This window comes from Panthera leo, chromosome F2 (assembly GCF_018350215.1).
Source record: "Panthera leo isolate Ple1 chromosome F2, P.leo_Ple1_pat1.1, whole genome shotgun sequence".
NCBI classification, from domain to species: domain Eukaryota; kingdom Metazoa; phylum Chordata; class Mammalia; order Carnivora; family Felidae; genus Panthera; species Panthera leo.
In genome coordinates this window covers 20,743,357-20,762,758 of record NC_056695.1, presented here as the reverse complement: position 1 = coordinate 20,762,758, position 19,402 = coordinate 20,743,357, and the positions used below count along the sequence as shown (strand labels likewise).

Here is a 19,402-nt window from a genome sequence, read left to right as displayed (position 1 = left end):
CCTACTTAAAGCATATTCTTCTCTCTTTTTAAAGAGTGCTCTTCTGGAAAGCAAGGACACTAGACAAAATATATTTCTGTCACTCCTGCAGTGTCCTGCATACAGTAAGTGCTCAATAAATACATTTTATTTATAAAAAATAGTGACAAAGTCACTACTGAGTATTATTTTACAGACTTGCATGTTCTTTCTCTTAGAAATAAAATTATGTTATGAGACCACAGTATTTCTTATTCATATAATTTGATGGGAGGAAAGACAAAATAAACTATAAATTCAATTTACAGACTTACTTATTGAGGAAATTGAGATATTACTAAGTAAAATATAGATATCCAGTCCAGCTCTCTCAAAAGACAGATATGTAAAAATATAGCTATTGCTAAAACCAGTTTGTGACATGCTCTCTCAGGTTACTTAATGTCATTATAGCTTGTAATCAATATATAAACAACAGAATTCCCAAGCAACACATAAATCTCAGAAAGAAACTGATGAGACTAAACTGTTTTTGCTAAAAATTTGGGACTTTAACCAAAACATATATTTTAATTTCAGAAGAAAAAAAGAGTACATTGAATCATAGTTACCCATCCGCTTGAAGCTACTTTACCAGATCTAAATTCATTACAGGAGCTAGAAATACATATAAACATGAAATTATGATTGACAAGAATTTACGATTATAATTCTTTTTTTTTAAGTTTATTTATTTATTTTTTAGAAACAGAGAGAGAATGCGCACAAGTGGGGAGGGGCAGAGAGAGAGGCAGACACAAGAATATGAAGCAGGCTCCAGGCTCCCAGCTGTCAGCGCATGTTTGAACCCACGAACCCTGAGATCGTGACCTGAGCCGAAGGTTGATACTTAACCGACTGAGCCACCCAGGCACCCTGTTATAATTTTAATTCTTAGGAGTCCAATATTTCTTGTTTTGTGAGTGAATCCCAGGATTTTCTGAGTTCAAAGATCCAGAGTTTTGGCCTAGTGACAGCCTAGAATGAAGACCCTATCTTACAAAATCCGGTCGAGCAAATACATCCTATCTGCTTTTTTTTTTTTTTTTTTAATCAAAGTCTTATACTTCCCATTGTACCAGATCCACAGAAATATTTCTTTTTGTAAATTAGAGCTATCCACTTTGGTCTCACCTGTCAAGAAAATTCTTAGAAAATTTGAAACTAGTAATAAAAGTGGACTTACAGAATTCTTTCAATTGTCAGTATTAGCAAGTAATGTCAATACAGTACCTGTAACAGTCTTATCCTTATACCCATCTATACTTATTTTTATCCACCACTGGTTCATGTTTAATTCTTCCCTAATTGTGTGTGTTCACCCCGAGGGCACACTCCCACTTGCCATTTACTATTTTGTCTGAATATACCTTTATTTTTAGTCTGGTGCTATGCTCAGAGTGCTCAAAAAATGTGTTTCAGCATGTGAATAAAATTAGGAATACCTCTGTATCTTTTAAATCAGAAATATATGAGGGGCACCTGGGTGACTCGGTTAAGCCTCGACTCTTGATTTTGGCTCAGGTCATGATCTGACGGTTCACGATTTTGAGGCCCGCGTCGGGCTCTGCACTGACAGTGTGGAGCCTGCCTGCGATGCTCTCTCGCTTTTTGTCTCTGCCCCTCCCCCTCCCTCCCTCTCTGCCAAAAATAAACTAAAAACAAGAAATACATGAATACAAATATTCTTCAGTGAATTGTAAAATTAGGTTGGTCATTACCCTATCTTTCAAAACTCTGTAAACGGTGGGTGAAATGATAGACTGGAACATATTTTAATTAAAATTCACATGCAAACCCAGGTAGAAATATATAGGAGTCTACGTAGACTTATTGATATTAAAATTATCTAAGCATTTTCAAGGATTGAAATACATATAGTCCAGAGACCTAATACTTCATTCATCGTGAAGGACTAATTTGCTGTACGAGAGCAGGGAGTAGGCATTCGCCACATGAAGACATTTTAGTGCAACCACCTGTCACAAACACTGTCCTTCTAGTTCTCGCTCTAGAGTGGAAAAGCTGTAATAAAGCCAGAGCCAACATCCTTGTGGTAATCAATAAGGAGCATTAGTGCTACGTATAATTCCAACCAAGTTGGACCTATTTTTGTTTTATGTTCCAATGTACAGCATTCTCATTTGGTGATGTCAAGAGAATGAAAAATGTGCTGTTTACAAAATGAAGTATTGAGTTTGCTTGAAATATCACATCTCACAAAAACACTCTCAAAACGTGGAAGCATACCTTCGAGTTTAACAGAATAATGGATATTGGAAAGGGAGAGAAATAAATTACATACTCTACATATATTATAAACATGTTTATTTAATTAAAGACACAAAACAAATACATAATTCCACAAACACCAAAATTGACCTGCTAGAGTTTTTAGCATTCTCAACTTATATGCCAACAGAAGTTTTACGTATTGTAATGATGGATTAGAATAAATCTATATTTTTGCAAGGTAGCGTTTAGGTAGGGTTTTAATATCATTTGCAACAATTCACTTTATTATTGCAGAGAACTCCAACATGCAGCTGCTTTTTTTTTTTTTTTTTTAAGAACCATATCGTGTATTTGAACCGCTGTTATTTTTGGCCAGGTTTTGAAAATCCATTTATTAATTAGAAATAAGCTGACAGATGAGACAGGAAAAAAAAAAAAACCCTATTTATTAAAATCAACACACCTCCTCTTTTACTTCATTTCCTGGATTCTTGACTCTTTAATCCAATTAGCATTAGGCTGTGGAGTATGAAAGAGAATCTGCACGATCATGACTCAATTAAGAGTGTTTTCTAATGACCTGTGTGTCACCCTTTTGCTCTTAGGGTTGTTACTTTTTCTTCCAGTTAGGAAACAAAGCAGACCTTTTCTTTTTTCAAATTGCGTGAAAAGGATGATTTCAGTTTCGTTATAGATTATTAAAAGTAATGCTAAACTAATAACCCTTGTGACAGCAAACAGATCAGTGGTTGCCCCAAGGAAGGAGGGTGGAGGGGAGGAGGCTGAGGGAGGGAGGAATCACCAAGGGCACAAGAAAGCTTGGAGGAGTGATGGATATGTTCACTGCCTTCATCAGTCTGGTGGTTGCAGGGATACGTACAGATGTCACAGCTTATCCAGTTGTACACTTTCATCATGATTTCTTGTATGAGAATTATCCCTTAATAAAGCTGTAAAAAAAAATGTAGTTCGGTTACAAAAGTAAAGGTAATTATTAAAGTAAAAGTTCTTATCAAGTGACTAATTTATACCGTGTTCCTCAAGGGGTAAGAGGTTTCTCTTTTTACCTCATTTTACTTGTGATGTAAATTAGATATTTTAAGAAAGCCTACTGAAGGCAAGCATAGCTTTCTATGTATCATTTTGTTGGTTTCTATTACAATTAGTAGTTGCAACCTAACGTTATTTAAAAAAAAATGAAAAAGGGGCGCGCCTGGGTGGCTCAGTTGGTTAAGCATCCGACTTTGGCTCAGGTCATGATCTCGCAGTTCGTGAGTTCAAGTGAGCCCTGCATCAGGCTCTGTGCCGACGGCCTGGAGCCTGCTTCGGATTCTGTCTCCCTCTCTCTCTGCCCCTCCCCCAATCATGCTCTGTTTCTCTCTGTCTCTCTCTGTCTCTGTCTCTCTCTCTCAAAAATAAATAAATATTAAATTTTTTTAAAAAATGCAAAAGCAAGGAGCATTTAGTGAAAAAAATTTAAAAATGTTCTAAAGTCGTACATTGTTTCAAGTTCACAAATCATCTCTTGCTGATATCTTTATGATCTTGGTCTTTGATCCTTTTGTTCTTCAGTTTGGTGATTAAAATTTAAAACCTCACATTTATTATTTTTTATGCTCCCCACTTAAGATTAATTATGATTGTTTCATATTTCCACTGTACGTATTTAATAAATTTAAGTCTTTCCTTGTAGAAGAAGAGAATGAGATGTCAAGATTCTTAAGGATGACTTTACAACTGTCACAACTCTGGGAGAAATTGCCCCTCATTACGTATCAAGTGAGTTTAGTCTAGAAAAGAGCAGATATTTAAAAATAAAAAAAGGAAGGGGCCCCTGGGTGGCTCAGTGGGTTAAGCAACTGACTCTTGATTTCGGCTCAGGTCATGATCTCATGATTAGTGAGATCGAGCCCCTTACTGGCAGGCGCTGACAGTGCAGAGCCTGCTTGGGATTTTCTCTCTCCCGCTCTCTCTGCCCCTCCCCTGCTCCTGTGCGTGTGCACACATGCGAACTCTGTCTTTCAAAGTAAATAAATAAACGTTTATAAAGAAATAAATGAATGAATACATACATACATAAAAACGGAAGAAAGAAAAGATGAAAGAGAGAAGAGAAAGGGACTACAAGGAAAGATGGATAATTTAAGCAGAGTGATAACAGCTGTGCGGAACTCCTACATTCTTATAAAGACGTATTCAAGTAGCTCTGCTGAACTGAAAGGCTTGTCACCCTCTGGGCCAGCCACGCCCCGCTGGCAGACAGATAGCCTTCGTTCGGGAGGAGCCATACGAGAGGATAGTGGTCAGCCTCGCACCACAACCCCCACGCGTATTTTTATCAGGCTTCAATATAAATGGAAGAACTGAGCCTGTTACAGCATTGCAACCAAACATCTTAAAATTGTGCATTTATAATTCCTTAAGGTAAATGGATGAGCAGTGTACTCAGCCTGACCCAGCCGAACATGCTTGAGCATAAGGCAGTAAAACTGCAAATTGGAACTCTGAAAGTTTAGGGTTTTGAAATACAGAAACTCCAAAGTGATCAAATGTTGACATCAACCACAATAAATTTTTATCCTCCCGATAGTAAACTGAAAATCGCAAAACACATATAGTAGTTTCCCACAGTAAGTAACTGAGATATAGTGAAATCTTTATTCTAGACTTTTTTCTTGGCAAATTAGTTCAACATGGCCCATGCTGGATTCCACACAGAGGGCATATTGCTTGCCGAGCAATTTGCCCTACAGAATAGTTGCTATGCTGCCTTGCTTCAGGCAAAGTACTAAACTAAATTTCTGTCTCCCATTGTCATTGACAGTAGAACAGCTGGAAATTAAAGATTTCGAGACACATTATAATGTTTTCCTTAAAAATTTTTTTATACATACAGCAGCAAAAATGTTCTTAACAAAACTTTGGAGGGGCAAATATATTCTTATCAACCCTACATGAGAACTATGTTAATTTTCTCACTACATTCCCCCTATCTTTATGTCCTTGTAATCTGATATTGAAGTGTATTTTATTTAACGGCACCAGGCTGGCTCAGTCGGTAGAGCATGCGACTCTTGATCTCGGGGTTGTAAGTTCGAGCCCCACACTGGGTGTAGAGATTACTTAAATAAATAAAATCTTTAAGGGGCGCCTGGGTGGCTCCGTCGGTTCAACGACCAACTTCAACTCAGGTCATGATCTCGTGGTTCGTGAGTTCGAGCTCTGCGTTGGGCTCTGTGCCGACAGCTCGGAGCCTGGAGCCTGCTTCGGATTCTGTGTCTCCCCCTCTCTCTGCCCCTCCCATGCTCATGCTCTGTCTCTCTCTGTCTCTCAATAATAAATAAACAGTAAACATTTTTTTTAATTTAATATTTTTTAAAAAGTGTATTTTATTTAAAATATTGATAGGTTTCCACTTTCACTTAGCCTTAGTATAGGCAGGTGTCTGTGAACTGGCACTTAAGGCATGTGTGTGATTTTGTCTGTACCTAAAAGTGCCTCACTTAGCAAGCTGGAAAAGCCATGACACCCAGTTGTAACCTGCCTGGTTTGACTTCCTGGGAAGTAAATGTAAACCAGTGGTTTGGCATCATGTTGAAGGGGATTCACATGCGTGTCAATGAAATCTGGGGTCACGGGCCGCCCTCATAGCATCTTCCTCCTACAAGCAACTTTTGGTATAGTTGGCTCTGCTAAGCTGAGAGAGATACAACAGGGCCCTGGATCCCGGGAAGGATATACCTGTTTGTATGAATTGTGGGAATAGCTACCCACCTTCTTATGGACATTGAGACAGTTTACAATGGCTTTACAACATTCCAGCAGCAGGTTATTGAACTCTACTTGCTTGGTCTTTAGTGGTAAGATGTTTACATGACATTACACTATTTTGCTGACCAATAAAAGTATCCATACTGGAAGAAAATTAATCTGAGGAAAAAAATAACTGCTTTTAAAAAGAGATGTACGAGGTGCCTGGGTGGCTCAGTCGGTTAAGCGTCCGACTTCGGCTCAGGTCATGATCTCACGGTCCGTGAGTTCAAGCCCCGCGTCGGGCTCTGTGCTGACAGCTCAGAGCCTGGAGCCTGCTTCCGATTCTGTGTCTCCCTCTCTCTCTCACCCTTTCTCTCTCTGACCCTCCCCTGTTTACACTCTGTCTTTCTCTCTCTTTCTCAAAAATAAACATGAAAAAAATATATTTAAAAATAAATAGAGGTGTAAGATTAATAAATGAAAAGAAGGTATTGTACTTTATATATTTGATTTTAGTAAAGCATTCATATGAACACATCACTACTTAACAGTGAAGTGTAATTCTATATCTGACACTATTTCAATCTTCCTTTTTCAACAAAAAGTTACATATTTAAAGATACATATTTCTCAGGTTAATTTTCATTTTATTTCTAGTTTTACTAGTTTCTCTGTTCTCATGAAATGCTGTCCGTTTCTCCCCCTGAAAACTGAGGGTATTTATTGCCTTCCAGGCCACCTTTAAAGTGCTAACACTGGACCCACCATCCCAATAATATTCCAATAAACTCTAACCGTCACCTGGGAGAAAATAAAGGTATCACATGAAATTGAGAATTTGCCGTTTGACACAATATGAAATTAACCATACTCAAATAATTAGGACAGATGACATACTAAGTATAATTTACACTTTCTTCAAAGGTTTACAACCCAATCCAGAACTTCTCAGTGTGACATCCTTACCACCACACTTGGTCATCATTCTTGCAAGCTGTATCTAGTGACCGAGGTCACCAATGCCACGCACAACGCTAAGCATAAGAAATGAAATGACAAACAGATACACAGGCATGGACTCCCATGTCTGGGCACTTGCATCAAATAATATTGAATGGGTACATAAAAGAACCACACACTAGGGGCACCTGGGTGGCTCAGTTTGTTGAGCATCCGACTTCGGCTCAGGTCATGACCTCAGAGTTTGTGAGTTCGAGCCCCGCGTCGGGCTCTGTGCTGACAGTTCGGAGTCTGGAGCCTGCTTCGGATCCTGTGTCTCCCTCTCTCTCTCTCTCTGCCCCTCCCCTGCTCACACTCTGTCTCTGTCTCTGTCTCTGTCTCTCTCTCAAAAAATAAATATTAAAAAAAAAAAAAAAGAACCACACACTAAAGCTTTGTAGTGAACACCATGCCAGGTATCGGAGAGTTCACGGGGCACATCATTAACCTGAAGCAAGACCATATTTTCTGCTGCTCTTTTATTCAGTTCTTGGTCTATTTGCTAGTGCCCATAACTTAGTCAATGTGAAACGATTTAATTAGCACAACTTTGGGTAACCATGTGAATGCTCTACTGAAGCCAAACAGAGTATGGTAATTTCATCTATTAATCTTACCATTCTGTTTAAAAGCAGTTAATTTTTTTCCTTGGATCTCTTTTAGCATGCATGTTTTTACCGATCATCAAAAGAGTGTCATGTCATTTATACATTTTGCTTGCTCTGACATATGTTCGGTATTTTTAAGAGCGTCTTAGGTCAGCTTATCAGTTGCAATGGATGAGAATCACTAGTCTGTTTCCCAAACCTGTTATTTCCCAGTAGGAAGTATGAGGTCATCTGTCTTCCTGACCCAGAAGGCACAAATTATCCAACTATAGAGAGAAGAGTTTTTGCTGTGTCTCTGGTATCTAATGTTTTTTTCTCCACCCAGATTTAGTCTGTGAAAAATACAGCTGATAGAGCTGAGGGTGATGGAGACAGTGGTCCAAATAATTCTGGAAAGTGTAGCTTCATTTACACTCTCCCCTCTGATTGTGCCTTAGGCCTGATGCTTGGGAGAGAGATGAGTCGTGAACTTAGGGTAGGACATAGGCTGGAGAGCGGGCAGTCCCTGGAGAAATGCTCCCAACCAGAGTGGTACACGTGGCCCCTAGCATTGAAGGAGCGAGCAGGCCAGCTGGCTTTGGCAAAAGGGGCCGCCCTCAGGGGCAGCACAACCTGGGGGAGGGCGGGCGTGGGGTTTAATTCACTATCTTGTCCTACCGTCCACTTCTCCAATGTTTCCTATCTGAGTTGAAGATACCTAACCTGCTTACTAAAAATCAGCCCCTGAGGGCATAAGCAAGGAAGACAGGGTCAGGATTGACCTTGAAGTTTAGACAGCTTGAGGAGGAAAGGGAGGGTCTGAGTGAGAAGGAAAAGAGGCGGGTAATAGGAACAATTGATTAGAGGTTTCAGTGGCGCGGAAGGATTGTTGGAATTGAGGTAGTAAAGAAATGGGGTGAAAGAGGAATGAGGGTGGTGGCAGGGGGTTTGGCGGGGAGCAGGTTTTTTTTTTTTGTTTTTTTTTTTATTTTTTAATGTTTATTTATTTATTTTTTTTTTATTTTTTAATATATGAAATTTACTGTCAAATTGGTTTCCATACAACACCCAGTGCTCATCCCAACAGGTGCCCTCCTCAATACCCATCACCCACCCTGCCCTCCCTCCCACCCCCCCTTCAACCCTCAGTTTGTTCTCAGTTTTTAACAGTCTCTTATGCTTTGGCTCTCTCCCACTCTAACCTCTTTTTTTTGTTTCCTTCCCCTCCCCCATGGGTTTCTGTTAAGTTTCTCAGGATCCACATAAGAGTGAAAACATATGGTATCTGTCTTTCTCTGTATGGCTTATTTCACTTAGCATAACACTCTCCAGTTCCATCCACGTTGCTACAAAAGGCCATATTTCATTCTTTCTCATTGCCATGTAGTACTCCATTGTGTATATAAACCACAATTTCTTTATCCATTCATCAGTTGATGGACATTTAGGCTCTTTCCATAATTTGGCTATTGTTGAGAGTGCTGCTGTAAACATTGGGGTACAAGTGCCTAGAGGGGAGCAGGTTTAAGGTTTAAGTCTACCATGTAGCCACAGGAGGGAGTGGCTGACCTAGTGATGGGCAGTCTTTAAAGGGGAAGTGCAAGGTGGAAATATCAAGACCTATCATCCTTAGTGCAAGGATGCCTTCCAGGAAATGAGAGTGCTAAGCGCATCACTGCTATGGAGGGGATTCATTATTGCCTGGCCTCTAGGAGATGCGTTTCTGATATCACTTACCTACTATCAACATACGTTAAGGTACAAATAGGGATTTATTGACTGATTTATTCTACATCTTTTATAATTTTCCTAATGGACCAAATAGAACATAACCCACATATACCCTATCACTCACTCACCTAGAGCTGTAGACCACAGCAAGCATTACATTTGAACACCTTACCTACTTACGGCTGAGGCTGGGGGTAAACTAGCCCATGAAGACTTTTTTTACTGCCTATGAGCTAGGAATGGTTTGTACATTTTTCAATGCATGGGAAAACATCAAAAGAAGAATATCTTGTAAGAAGTGAACATTAGAGGAGAGCCTGGATGGCTCAGTCAGTTAAGCTTCTGACTCTCATTTTCGGCCCAGGTCATGATCTCACATTTTGTGTGTTCCAGCCCTGCATCATGTTCCACACTGATAGTGCAGGGCCTGCTTGGGATTCTCTCCCTGTGCCCTTTCGGTACACACTCTCTCTCTCAAAATGAATCAATAAAATTAAAAAAAAAAAAAAAAAAGAAGTGAACATGACACAAAATTCAAATTTTAGTGTCCCTAAATAAAGTTTTATTGGAACACAGCACGCCCATTTGTCAATGACTGTGGGTGGCTGCTCTCCCACTACAAGGACAGTGGTGAGTAGTTGGGACACCGAGCACATATTCTGCAAAGGCTAGAGTATTTACTATCTGGCCCTTTGCAGATAAAGTTTATTGACTCCTACTGTAAGCTTTAAAATAATCCTTAGTTTATTTATTCTTTAAGGTACGCCTGGGTGGCTCAGTTCATTGAGCTTCCAACTTCAGCTCAGGTCATGATCTCGTGGTCCATGGGTTCGGGCCCCGCATCGGGCTCCGTGCTGACAGCTCAGAGCCTGGAGCCTGCTTTGGATTCTGTGTCTCTGGCTCTCTGCCCCTCCCCCACTCATGCTCTGTCCCCACCTCTCTCAAAAAACGAATAAACATTTAAAAAAAAATTTTTTTTAATTTATTTATTCTTTGACAAACAATTTGCTATATATCAAAGGACACTTATCAAAAAATAAGATGTTTGGGGCTCCTGGGTGGTTCAGTTGGTTAAGCATCTGATTTTTGATTTCAGCTCAGGTCATGATCTTATAGTTTGTGGGATTGAGCCCCAGGTGAGGCTTACATTGACAGTGTAGAGCTTGCTTAGGATTCTCTCTCTCTCCCTCTCTCCCTACCCCTCCCCCACTCATGCATGTAAGAGCATGGGCTCTCTTTCTCTCTTTCAAAAAAAATAAAGTTTAAAAAAAATAATAATAATAACCAAGATGTTCATCACAGGAGAGACCATTGCACTACTAAGAAAAGAGATTGGCCAGTGGGATTTGGGCTGAGGGAAGGACTGGGATGGCTGTGTGCTCCCTCTGCTCCTGCTATGGGACCAAAGTGTCCTGAACAGGATGGCCTGGGACAGATCTGGGGGAGATCAGACCCAATTTATACCTTTGTGCTACACATCATTAGCCAGTTACCTCGTTTCTTTGAGCCTCGGCTTATTATCACATGAAGTGGGATACAATCATTACCTTACTGGGTTGATGACATGTGATAACCTTTACAAAAGACCCTGTATGGATAGACCTTCAGTAAATGTTAGTTTCTTTTTTTCCCTCTTTAGCAATAAGATCTTAAAGAATGAAGTACAACTTACGTCACCAAGAGACTGCTTAACACACTGCAGTAATAAGAGAAAAAAATTATTTTCATCTTATAATCTTCACACTTCAGAGGATTCAATTAGAAACTATAAAGAAATCTCAGCCTTTACACGGAGTGAAGCAGAAGGAATTAAGGGACTATGGTGGTGAAAACACACTGTGCTGTAACATGAATATCCCAAATTCAGAGCCAGTTAATACATTAGAGTACAGCCAGATGACTGAATATTGTATAGCTATTAAAAGAAAAGTGAAAGAAAGATAGAAAGAAAAAAAGAAAGAAAGAAAGAAAGAAAGAAAGAAAGAAAGAAAGAAAGAAAGAAAAGCAGTGTTTTTAGTGACATGTGTGAAATGTAGATAGCACACTCTGAAAAAAGCAGAATATAAACTTTTAATTTTTTTAAGCTTTTAAAAATTTATTTACTTTGAGAGAGAGAGAGAGAAAGCACGAGCAGGGGAGGGGCACAGGGAGGGGGAGAAAGAGAATCTGAGGTAGGAAACACGCTGTCAGTGCAGACCCTGACGCAGGGCTTGGATCCCACAGATTGTGAGATCATGAGCTGAGCGGAAATTGAGTCAGGTGCTTAACCGACTGAGCTGCCCAGGTGCCCGTAACATGTTGCATACAATACAAGCTCAACCGTATTTAAAAGAAAAAAAAAAAAAACCCACAAAAAGAATAGTTAAGGGATAAAAGAGTACAAGGAATTCAAAAAGAAAAAGAAAACAAACAGCTTTACTGAGAAATAATTCACATACCAGGACAGAAACTTTTAAGACAAAACAGGAGAATTTTAAAAGATTTTGACTTGCGGTGGGTGCTTCAGGCTACCCCCACACTGAGTCTGGGGGTGCACGTATTTAGTCTTTTAGAGAAACTTTGTGGGAAGCACCCACTTAGTTCAAGCTTTCGAATCCTTCATTTTGCAGCTAAGGAAACAGAGCCTGGGAGAAGTGAAGAGACCAGCCTAAAAAAGTGCAGCAAGCTAGTAGCAAAGAAGGAACTAGAGCTTTCGGCTACAAGTCCAATACTCTGAAACATGCCAATGGTTTACATCCTCTCTTGTTCTCATCCATATTCCCAGATAGCTTTGATGTCACTGCAGTTACGATATAGACACATATTTGGGGACCGCTAAGTCTTTACAACAGTTTTCCTCTGGTCAAGTCTCTCTATGTCAACTTTTATTCTTCTTTATGCCTTTCTCTTAGCCTGTATACCCAATACATGTGCCGTATTTGCAAGCCTGCGGAATATTTTTGTAAAAAGCCCCAGAAACTCAAAGGGCCCTTTTATGAGCATTTGTTGGAATCTGTGACCTCAGTTTTAAATTTAAATTTTAAATTCTTTCCTCTTCAAAGTTTGCCTCTTTAGAAGGTACTTAGAATCTTTCCTTTTAATTTTTCAAGACAACAGTTCACTTTTACAAACGGGCCCTTCCCTCCCCAGCCTCCTGAAGGAAGAGCTGGGTTTCTGTCAAACTTATCACCTCCCCTTCCCCCAATAAGTAATTTGAATAAAAACTTGAAACATTAAAAAAAGGAAATAATTCTCCTCCACAGGGCATTAAGGATCTTCTGTTTCTCCTTCCCTTGCTCCTTTGAACGTGCCACTGGTTGGGTCTGTCTTTGGCACAGCTCTCACCCTTGCGTGCACTTTGGAGTCACCTCTGGGGCCCCGAATTTATTTTGACTGAGACGAGGACGTGATTCTTATCTTCAGCCGAGGCTGACAACTTCTGCCTTGGATGAATAGGTTAAAATGAATGCATTTTTCTGAGGATATTTTTGCTGTAAAGTAAGTCAATTGGGAAATTAGAAGGTTTGGCCTCTGTAAAAGAAATCCCATTCGGTGTCATTTCGAGCTGGGGGGAGTGTGTTTTGTGGACAAGACCAGGGAAATTGCACAACTGACTGTTCTCGTTTACTCATTCAGTCGTTAAAAACCTACACTATGCCAGACTCTAGAGATCTGCACATGCCCCCTGCTTTCAAGAAGCTTATCACCTAGTAATAGGAGAAAGAGTACTTCAGCAAATTTGGTGATATCCTGTGATAGAGGCATATACGGGCTTCCTCTGAATAAAGAGTATCTTAGAATCTAATTTCAGGCATAGTCATAGAATATGTTCTTATCACGTTGTATCTAAATCAAGTTTTAAAATATAATAGAAATTATAGGAAAGTGGGGTATAGATAAACGCCACAGTTATATCAGCAGCAAATGGGAAGTTTGAAACTGAGGTTAAATTCGAGGGTGCCTTGAAATAACAGAATTGGTTCAACATTGGTATAAAAGATAGAAAAAAGCTCATTTTGATAGATGATACTTAAGTTATTCAGAATTATAGGAAAAGATAGTTGCAGAGTTAGATTAAAAGTAGAAATCAATAAAAATACAGGAGAGAGGGCCAATAGGACAGACCAAGAATAGAATAGAAACAATCTGTAGGGAAGGGGAAAAGAGCAAGAAAAACAAAGTAAAAGAGTAGCTCATGAAGAAAGCATAATCATTCCAAAATAGAATTAAAATATAGTTAAGAATATCACAATGATATATTAAAGGGAAGGGAAAAATGACAAATTTTAAAGAAAACATATTATGCATAATAGCACAGTAGTTAAAAATAGATGCTATTACAAAAAAATCGTTTACTATTTACTTCAAATATGCTACATAAAATGTACCATTTTAGTTCATTAAAAAAAAAAAAACATTATTTTAAGAGTGAGCAGACTGAAAATAAAAACTTCTTAAAGGGGCGCCTGCCGGGTCAGTTGGAAGAACTTGTGACTCTTGATCTCTGGGGGGCATTGTGAGTTCGAGCCCCACATGGGGTATAGAGATTACTTAAATAAATAAAATTAAAAAAAAAAACTTCATAAAGAATTGCAAAAATGCCCTTACTTAAAATTTAACATATGAATAACCTAGTAAAATTCAAGAAAGAGCTAGCAGTGAAATCGAGCCAAATGCACTAGGAGAATTTGCTCAGCAAAGAATCCGGGTATCTTGTTCTGTATATTCTCCAAAATTCCTACAAAATTCTTAAAAAATCCTATAAATTTCTACTACAAAGAAATCCTGAAAATAGGCCCCGGGGTGGGGGTGGGGGGGTTGGATCTAAAACTTTTCAGCTTGGGGCGCCTGGGTGGCTCAGTCGGTTAGGCGTCCGACTTCAGCTCGGGTCACGATCTCGTGGTGTGTGGGTTCGAGCCCCGCGTCGGGCTCTGTGCTGACAGCTCAGAGCCTGGAGCCCAATGTAGATTCTGTGTCTCCCTCTCTCTCTGACCGTCCCCCGTTCATGCTCTGTCTCTCTGTGTCTCAAAAATAAATAATAAAATGTTAAAAAAATTTTTTTTTAACTTTTCAGCTTGACACCAATACCCCATTGCAGACACTGATAGAAAGTAAGCTGAATAGAACACTCGATTTGGTACTACAGATATACCAGATTGCTGAGAGTATGCCAATAGTAACTATTATAATAACTATTATAACCAATAGTAATTTATGAGTAAGACTTTTTTTTTTGCATTTAGAGCAAGTTTATTAAAAACTGCTATATTGCTAATAAAGTACTAGATTTTCGGTTACAAAAGAAAGTTGAGTTAGTAACTAGTTGTAACTGTTGTAACAGTTGTAACAGTTAGTAACTGTTGTAACTACTGCTTCAGTGCTAGTGTATTCTCTTCCAGAATGTAAAGAGACCGCGCTCTGTAGCAAAGTAGTCCATGATGGTAGTTTGGGCAGAAGCACTGCATGCAGGGGAATCACATTCATATCCAGAGTGTCTAGTCCATTAAGAACAAATGCTGCCCCTTCCATGATGGAAATGGTCTAATGTAATCAACCTGGCACCAGGTATCTAACTGGAGAATGGTGCCATAGAAGGGACTCAGTGTTGGTCTCTGCTGCTGGCCGATTGGGCACTCAGTGGGGGCCAGAGCCCCGGTTTGTCTTGGAAAATGAAAGTCTGTGTTGCCATCATGGCCACACTGTTCATGAACCCACTGTGTGATGACAAAAGTCACTGGGGTAGGAGGTAGAGTGGTAGCCACAGAATGGGTCATCCTGTCCACTATTGTGGTATTCCACAAAGCATTGCTTCTTATTTATTCATTTATTCATTTATTCACCCATTAATTTATTCATTTATTCATTTATTTATTTGAGAGAGACAGAAAGAGAGTGAAAGAGAGCATGCAAGTGAGGGTGAGGGGCAGGAGGAGAGAAAGAAAATCTTAAGCAGGCTCCACACTCAGCATGGATCCCCATGAGGGGCTCAATCCCATGACCTGAGCCAAAATCAAGAGTCAGACACTCAACCAACTGAGCCACCCAGGCGCCCCCACAGAGCATTGCTTCTGATGGAGGAACTCACTTCATGACAAATGAAGTGGGGCAGTGGGTCCATGCTAATAAAATTTTCTGGTCTTACCATATTTCCCACCATCCTGAAGCAGTTGGCTGGATAGAGTAGTGTAATGGCTGCTTGAAGACTGCCTTACAGAACCAGCGAGTTGGCAGTATCTTGCAGGGTTGGGGCAAGGTTCTCCAGGAGGCTGTATTTACTCTAAATTGGCATCCAATATACGGTGCTGTTTCTGCAACAGTCAGGATTTATGGGTCCAAGAGTCAAGAGATGAAAACTGGAGTGGCACCATTTAATACTACCCCAGTGATCCACTAGTAAAATTTTTGCTTCCAGTCCCTGTGACCTTATGCTCTGCTGGTCTAGAGGTCTTAGTTCCAAAGGGAGGAATGCTTCCATCAGAAGACACAGCAGTGATTACATGGACTGGAATTTAAGACTGCTGCCGGGCCACTTTGGGTTTCTTATGCTTCTGAACTAACAGGCAAAGAAGGGAGTTACTGTCCTGGCTAACTGATTGATCCCAATTACCAAGGGCAAATTGGGTGGCTTACCACATAATGGAGGTAAGGAAGAGTATGTCTGATATTCAGGAAGTGCCTTAGCACTATACCCTGGATTAAAATCAATGGAAAACTGCAACAATCTAATTCTGGCAGATCTGTTCGTGGCCCAGATTCTTCATGAATGAGGGTTTGGGACATCCTACTGGGTAAGGAATCATAACCAGCCAAGGTGCTTGCTGAAGAATATGGAATGGGTAGCGAGAGAAGGCAGTTGTAAATAACAGTTATGACCATGTGACCAGTTACAGAATGAAGACCATATTTGTTATAAGTATTTCTTCTTTATTTTGTTATGAATATGCTTGTGTGTGTGTACATATGTATGTATGCGTGTATGTATCTATCTGCATATTTGTTTTCCTCCCTCTCTTATTCCCTTATCCTATGAGATATATACGACTTTATATCATAGTATTTAAGGGGGCACCTGGGTGGCTCAGTCAGTTAAGCACCCGACTCTTGATTTTGGCTTAGGTCATGATCTCATGGTTGTGGGATCAAGCTCAGCCTCAAGCTCTTTGCTGGCAGCACGGAGCCAGGAACCCATCATCCCTTGTTCATGCGTGTTCTCTCTCTCTCAAAATAAATCGAAAAAAAAAAAAAAAAAAAAAAAAGAATTAACTTTACATTATAGTATTTAAGTTACCAGATATTTAAGTTACCAGAAAATCATGAACATGACCCAAGGACTTTGAACCTCTTCTAGGAAGGAGTTGGTATGCTTTCAGTTGTACACAGGATCGTCATATTATGTTAAGTGGAAGTATGACTTTTTTTACTGTCTTTATTAGGAAATTAAGTATGGTTTAAGGAGATGTGTATGAAAGTCAAGTTGACAAGCAGTAGACTGTGATGGTTAATTTTATGTGTCAACTTGTCTAGGCTGAGATGCCCAGTTGTGTGATCAAACACCAGTTTAGATGTTGCTGTGAAAGTTGTTTGTTTTTTTTAAATTTAACATTTAAATCAGTGACCTTTAATAAAGCAGATTACCCTCCATAATGTGGATGCTCCACATCCAAACAGCTGAAGGCATTTAAAGACTGAGCTTTCCCAGGAAGGAAGGAATTCTGTCTCTAGACTGCCTTCAGACTCATGACCGCTACATCAACTCCTGCGTGAATTTCCAGCCTGCTGGCCCCCGCTGCAAATTTTGGGTTTCCCACCTCCCATAATCACATGAGCCCATTCCTTCAAATAAATCCCCCTCACCTCTCTCTTTCTCTATCTCAATCTTTATCTCTCTGTCTCTCTTTGTTTCTGTTTCTCTCTCTGTCTCTCTTCTTTGTATATATAGATATATAGACATTTCCTTTTTAGGGATTGCAATCATAGGTAACACCATAAAGACAAAAATATGTTACAGAAATCTATGATGATGGGATTTAAAATGTAACCTAATTATTATAGAATGAAGCCTCTGTTGCATTTGGTAAAATGTTGTCCTTTGTTACAATGCTACCGTAAACTGACACTGAGTCCTTGCAGTTAAGATGATATATCAAAATTACTTATTGATATAATAAACTTTGGTCTCGAAGTTATAATTTGCAAAAAGTTACGGAGGTAGTGGTATGATGGCACTTGACTCCTAACTAGTGCTCTGCAAAGTCAGGGCCATGTGCGTGGTAGAGTGCTGGCCTTCTGGTTCTGATCACCCAACACTTCTACCCGATATTGCTTCATTATAATAAGGAAATATGTTAACCTTGATGGCTGGAACAAATTCCCCTAATTTATGTTCTGCAACCCCTTTGTTCACTGATTTCACTGAATTTTGTAAAACATAAATATTTATCATATTCTAATGGTTTTCTTCGCCACATTTAATCATTCATTCAACAAATACTTAAGTGCCTAGTATTTACATCCTCTGTAAAACCTATTAAGATAGGGGTTTTGCCTGTTTTGTTCAGGGCTGGGTCTCCAATGCTGAGGATAATGGCCTTGCACAGAATAGCAACCCAATGAATTTGTGTTGAATTAATAAATGGAAAGAAGCCTATCCAACAGCACTGGTAATAATTTGTGCATTATCTCTCTTACACTTCATGTCCAAAGTTGGTTAACACATGTGTCTTAGTTGTGAATATAGCAAGTTCCTAAATAACTATTAGCTGTGGCCAAAAGGCTCTTTAAGAAAGCAATGTTTTTGTGAAAGACTTGAAGTCTTAGATGAAAAGTACAGGCAATCTTCATGGACTTCTTTCAGAAATTTCCCTTTTTATTGACTGATGGTGAAGCGGAATATGTTTTTCTACAGAAACAAAGTTTTACAAGGGGTTTAGGTTCTCAGAGCTGCCTTCCTAAAACCTGTGACATCCCGCAGTGGTCATAGAACCTGCAGAGGTCATAGAACATAACCATCATGTGTGTGTTTCTGTGGGAGATTAGAACTGAGTCTGCTGCACCTGCATAAGAACCCTGTTAAGCACGTCCAGATTAACATGGCCAGTCTCTGGAAATGTGGGTACTCAAACTCACCTGTAGCTTGGTATTTTATCTTCAGGGTGGCAGCAGGGACTCAGAGCAAGGGAAACAATCAACTCTAAAGAGGAGTAGGACACGGGCATGGAGGAATGGTGATATTGTAAATGAAACCATGATTAAGAGAGGGAAAGAAACCGCTGAGTAGCCCGTCATAGGAAGGGGGGAGGGGAAACAGGAGTGGGGAAAACTCTAGGCAGAGGCAGAAAGAAAAGGAAGTTCCAGTCTAACAAGAACCTTACCCATCTCAGGTGGCTGGCTGGCCATGTGTAAATCAGGGACTGAATTTACTAGAAAGAACCCATTGATTGAGAGTATTAGAAAGTCATAGTTTATTTTAAAACTTAGTCTAAAAGAAAAGCAAGATCTAAATATTAGCTTTTGTTATTTTGTAACAAAAGCATGTGCTTAAGTAAAATATTTATCATAGAAGGAATTTTTAATGTTTTATTTATTGTTGAGACAGAGCATGAGTGGGGGAGGAGCAGAGAGAGAGGGAGACACAGAATCTGAAGCAGGTTCCAGACTATGAGCTGTCGTCACAGAGCCCAACACGGGGCAGGAACTCACGAACCGCGAGATCATGACTTAAGTCGAAGTTAGATGCCCAACAAACTGAGCCACCCAGGCGCCCCCAAAATTGTTCTTACTAAATACTGAATATACACAAAATACTATTTTAACATGTGTGACAGATATTAAGAACAATAGATACTCACATACCTACCACTCAGTTGAAAACTTAGATATTCATCATCTAACAGTGCTTAGGATGGGAGAAGAGAACAATTGCAATCTTTCAGGTAGTTGTGTGTCTAGAACTTCATAATCATCTTGGGGAAAAGCTAAAAACAAAACAAAACAAGCCAGGAGGCTAGGCATTTAATCAAGGATGTCAAAAACTGACATTCATAAATAAGAGACTAATTAAAATACAACATTGATTGGCATTGTAAATGTTTTGAATAAAA

At 39.6% G+C, this 19,402-nt stretch overlaps 1 long non-coding RNA gene across 1 annotated transcript; it reads right to left on the bottom strand.

The window, feature by feature from the left end:
• Positions 1–2,331: 2,331 nt before the first annotated feature.
• LOC122210854 lies at positions 2,332–16,099 on the bottom strand. Its single transcript, XR_006198323.1, has 3 exons — positions 15,933–16,099; positions 15,445–15,610; positions 2,332–3,203 (listed from the first exon to the last, which is right to left on the bottom strand). It is a non-coding gene; the product is annotated as an uncharacterized LOC122210854 (long non-coding RNA).
• Between the last annotated feature and the right edge of the window lie 3,303 nt (positions 16,100–19,402).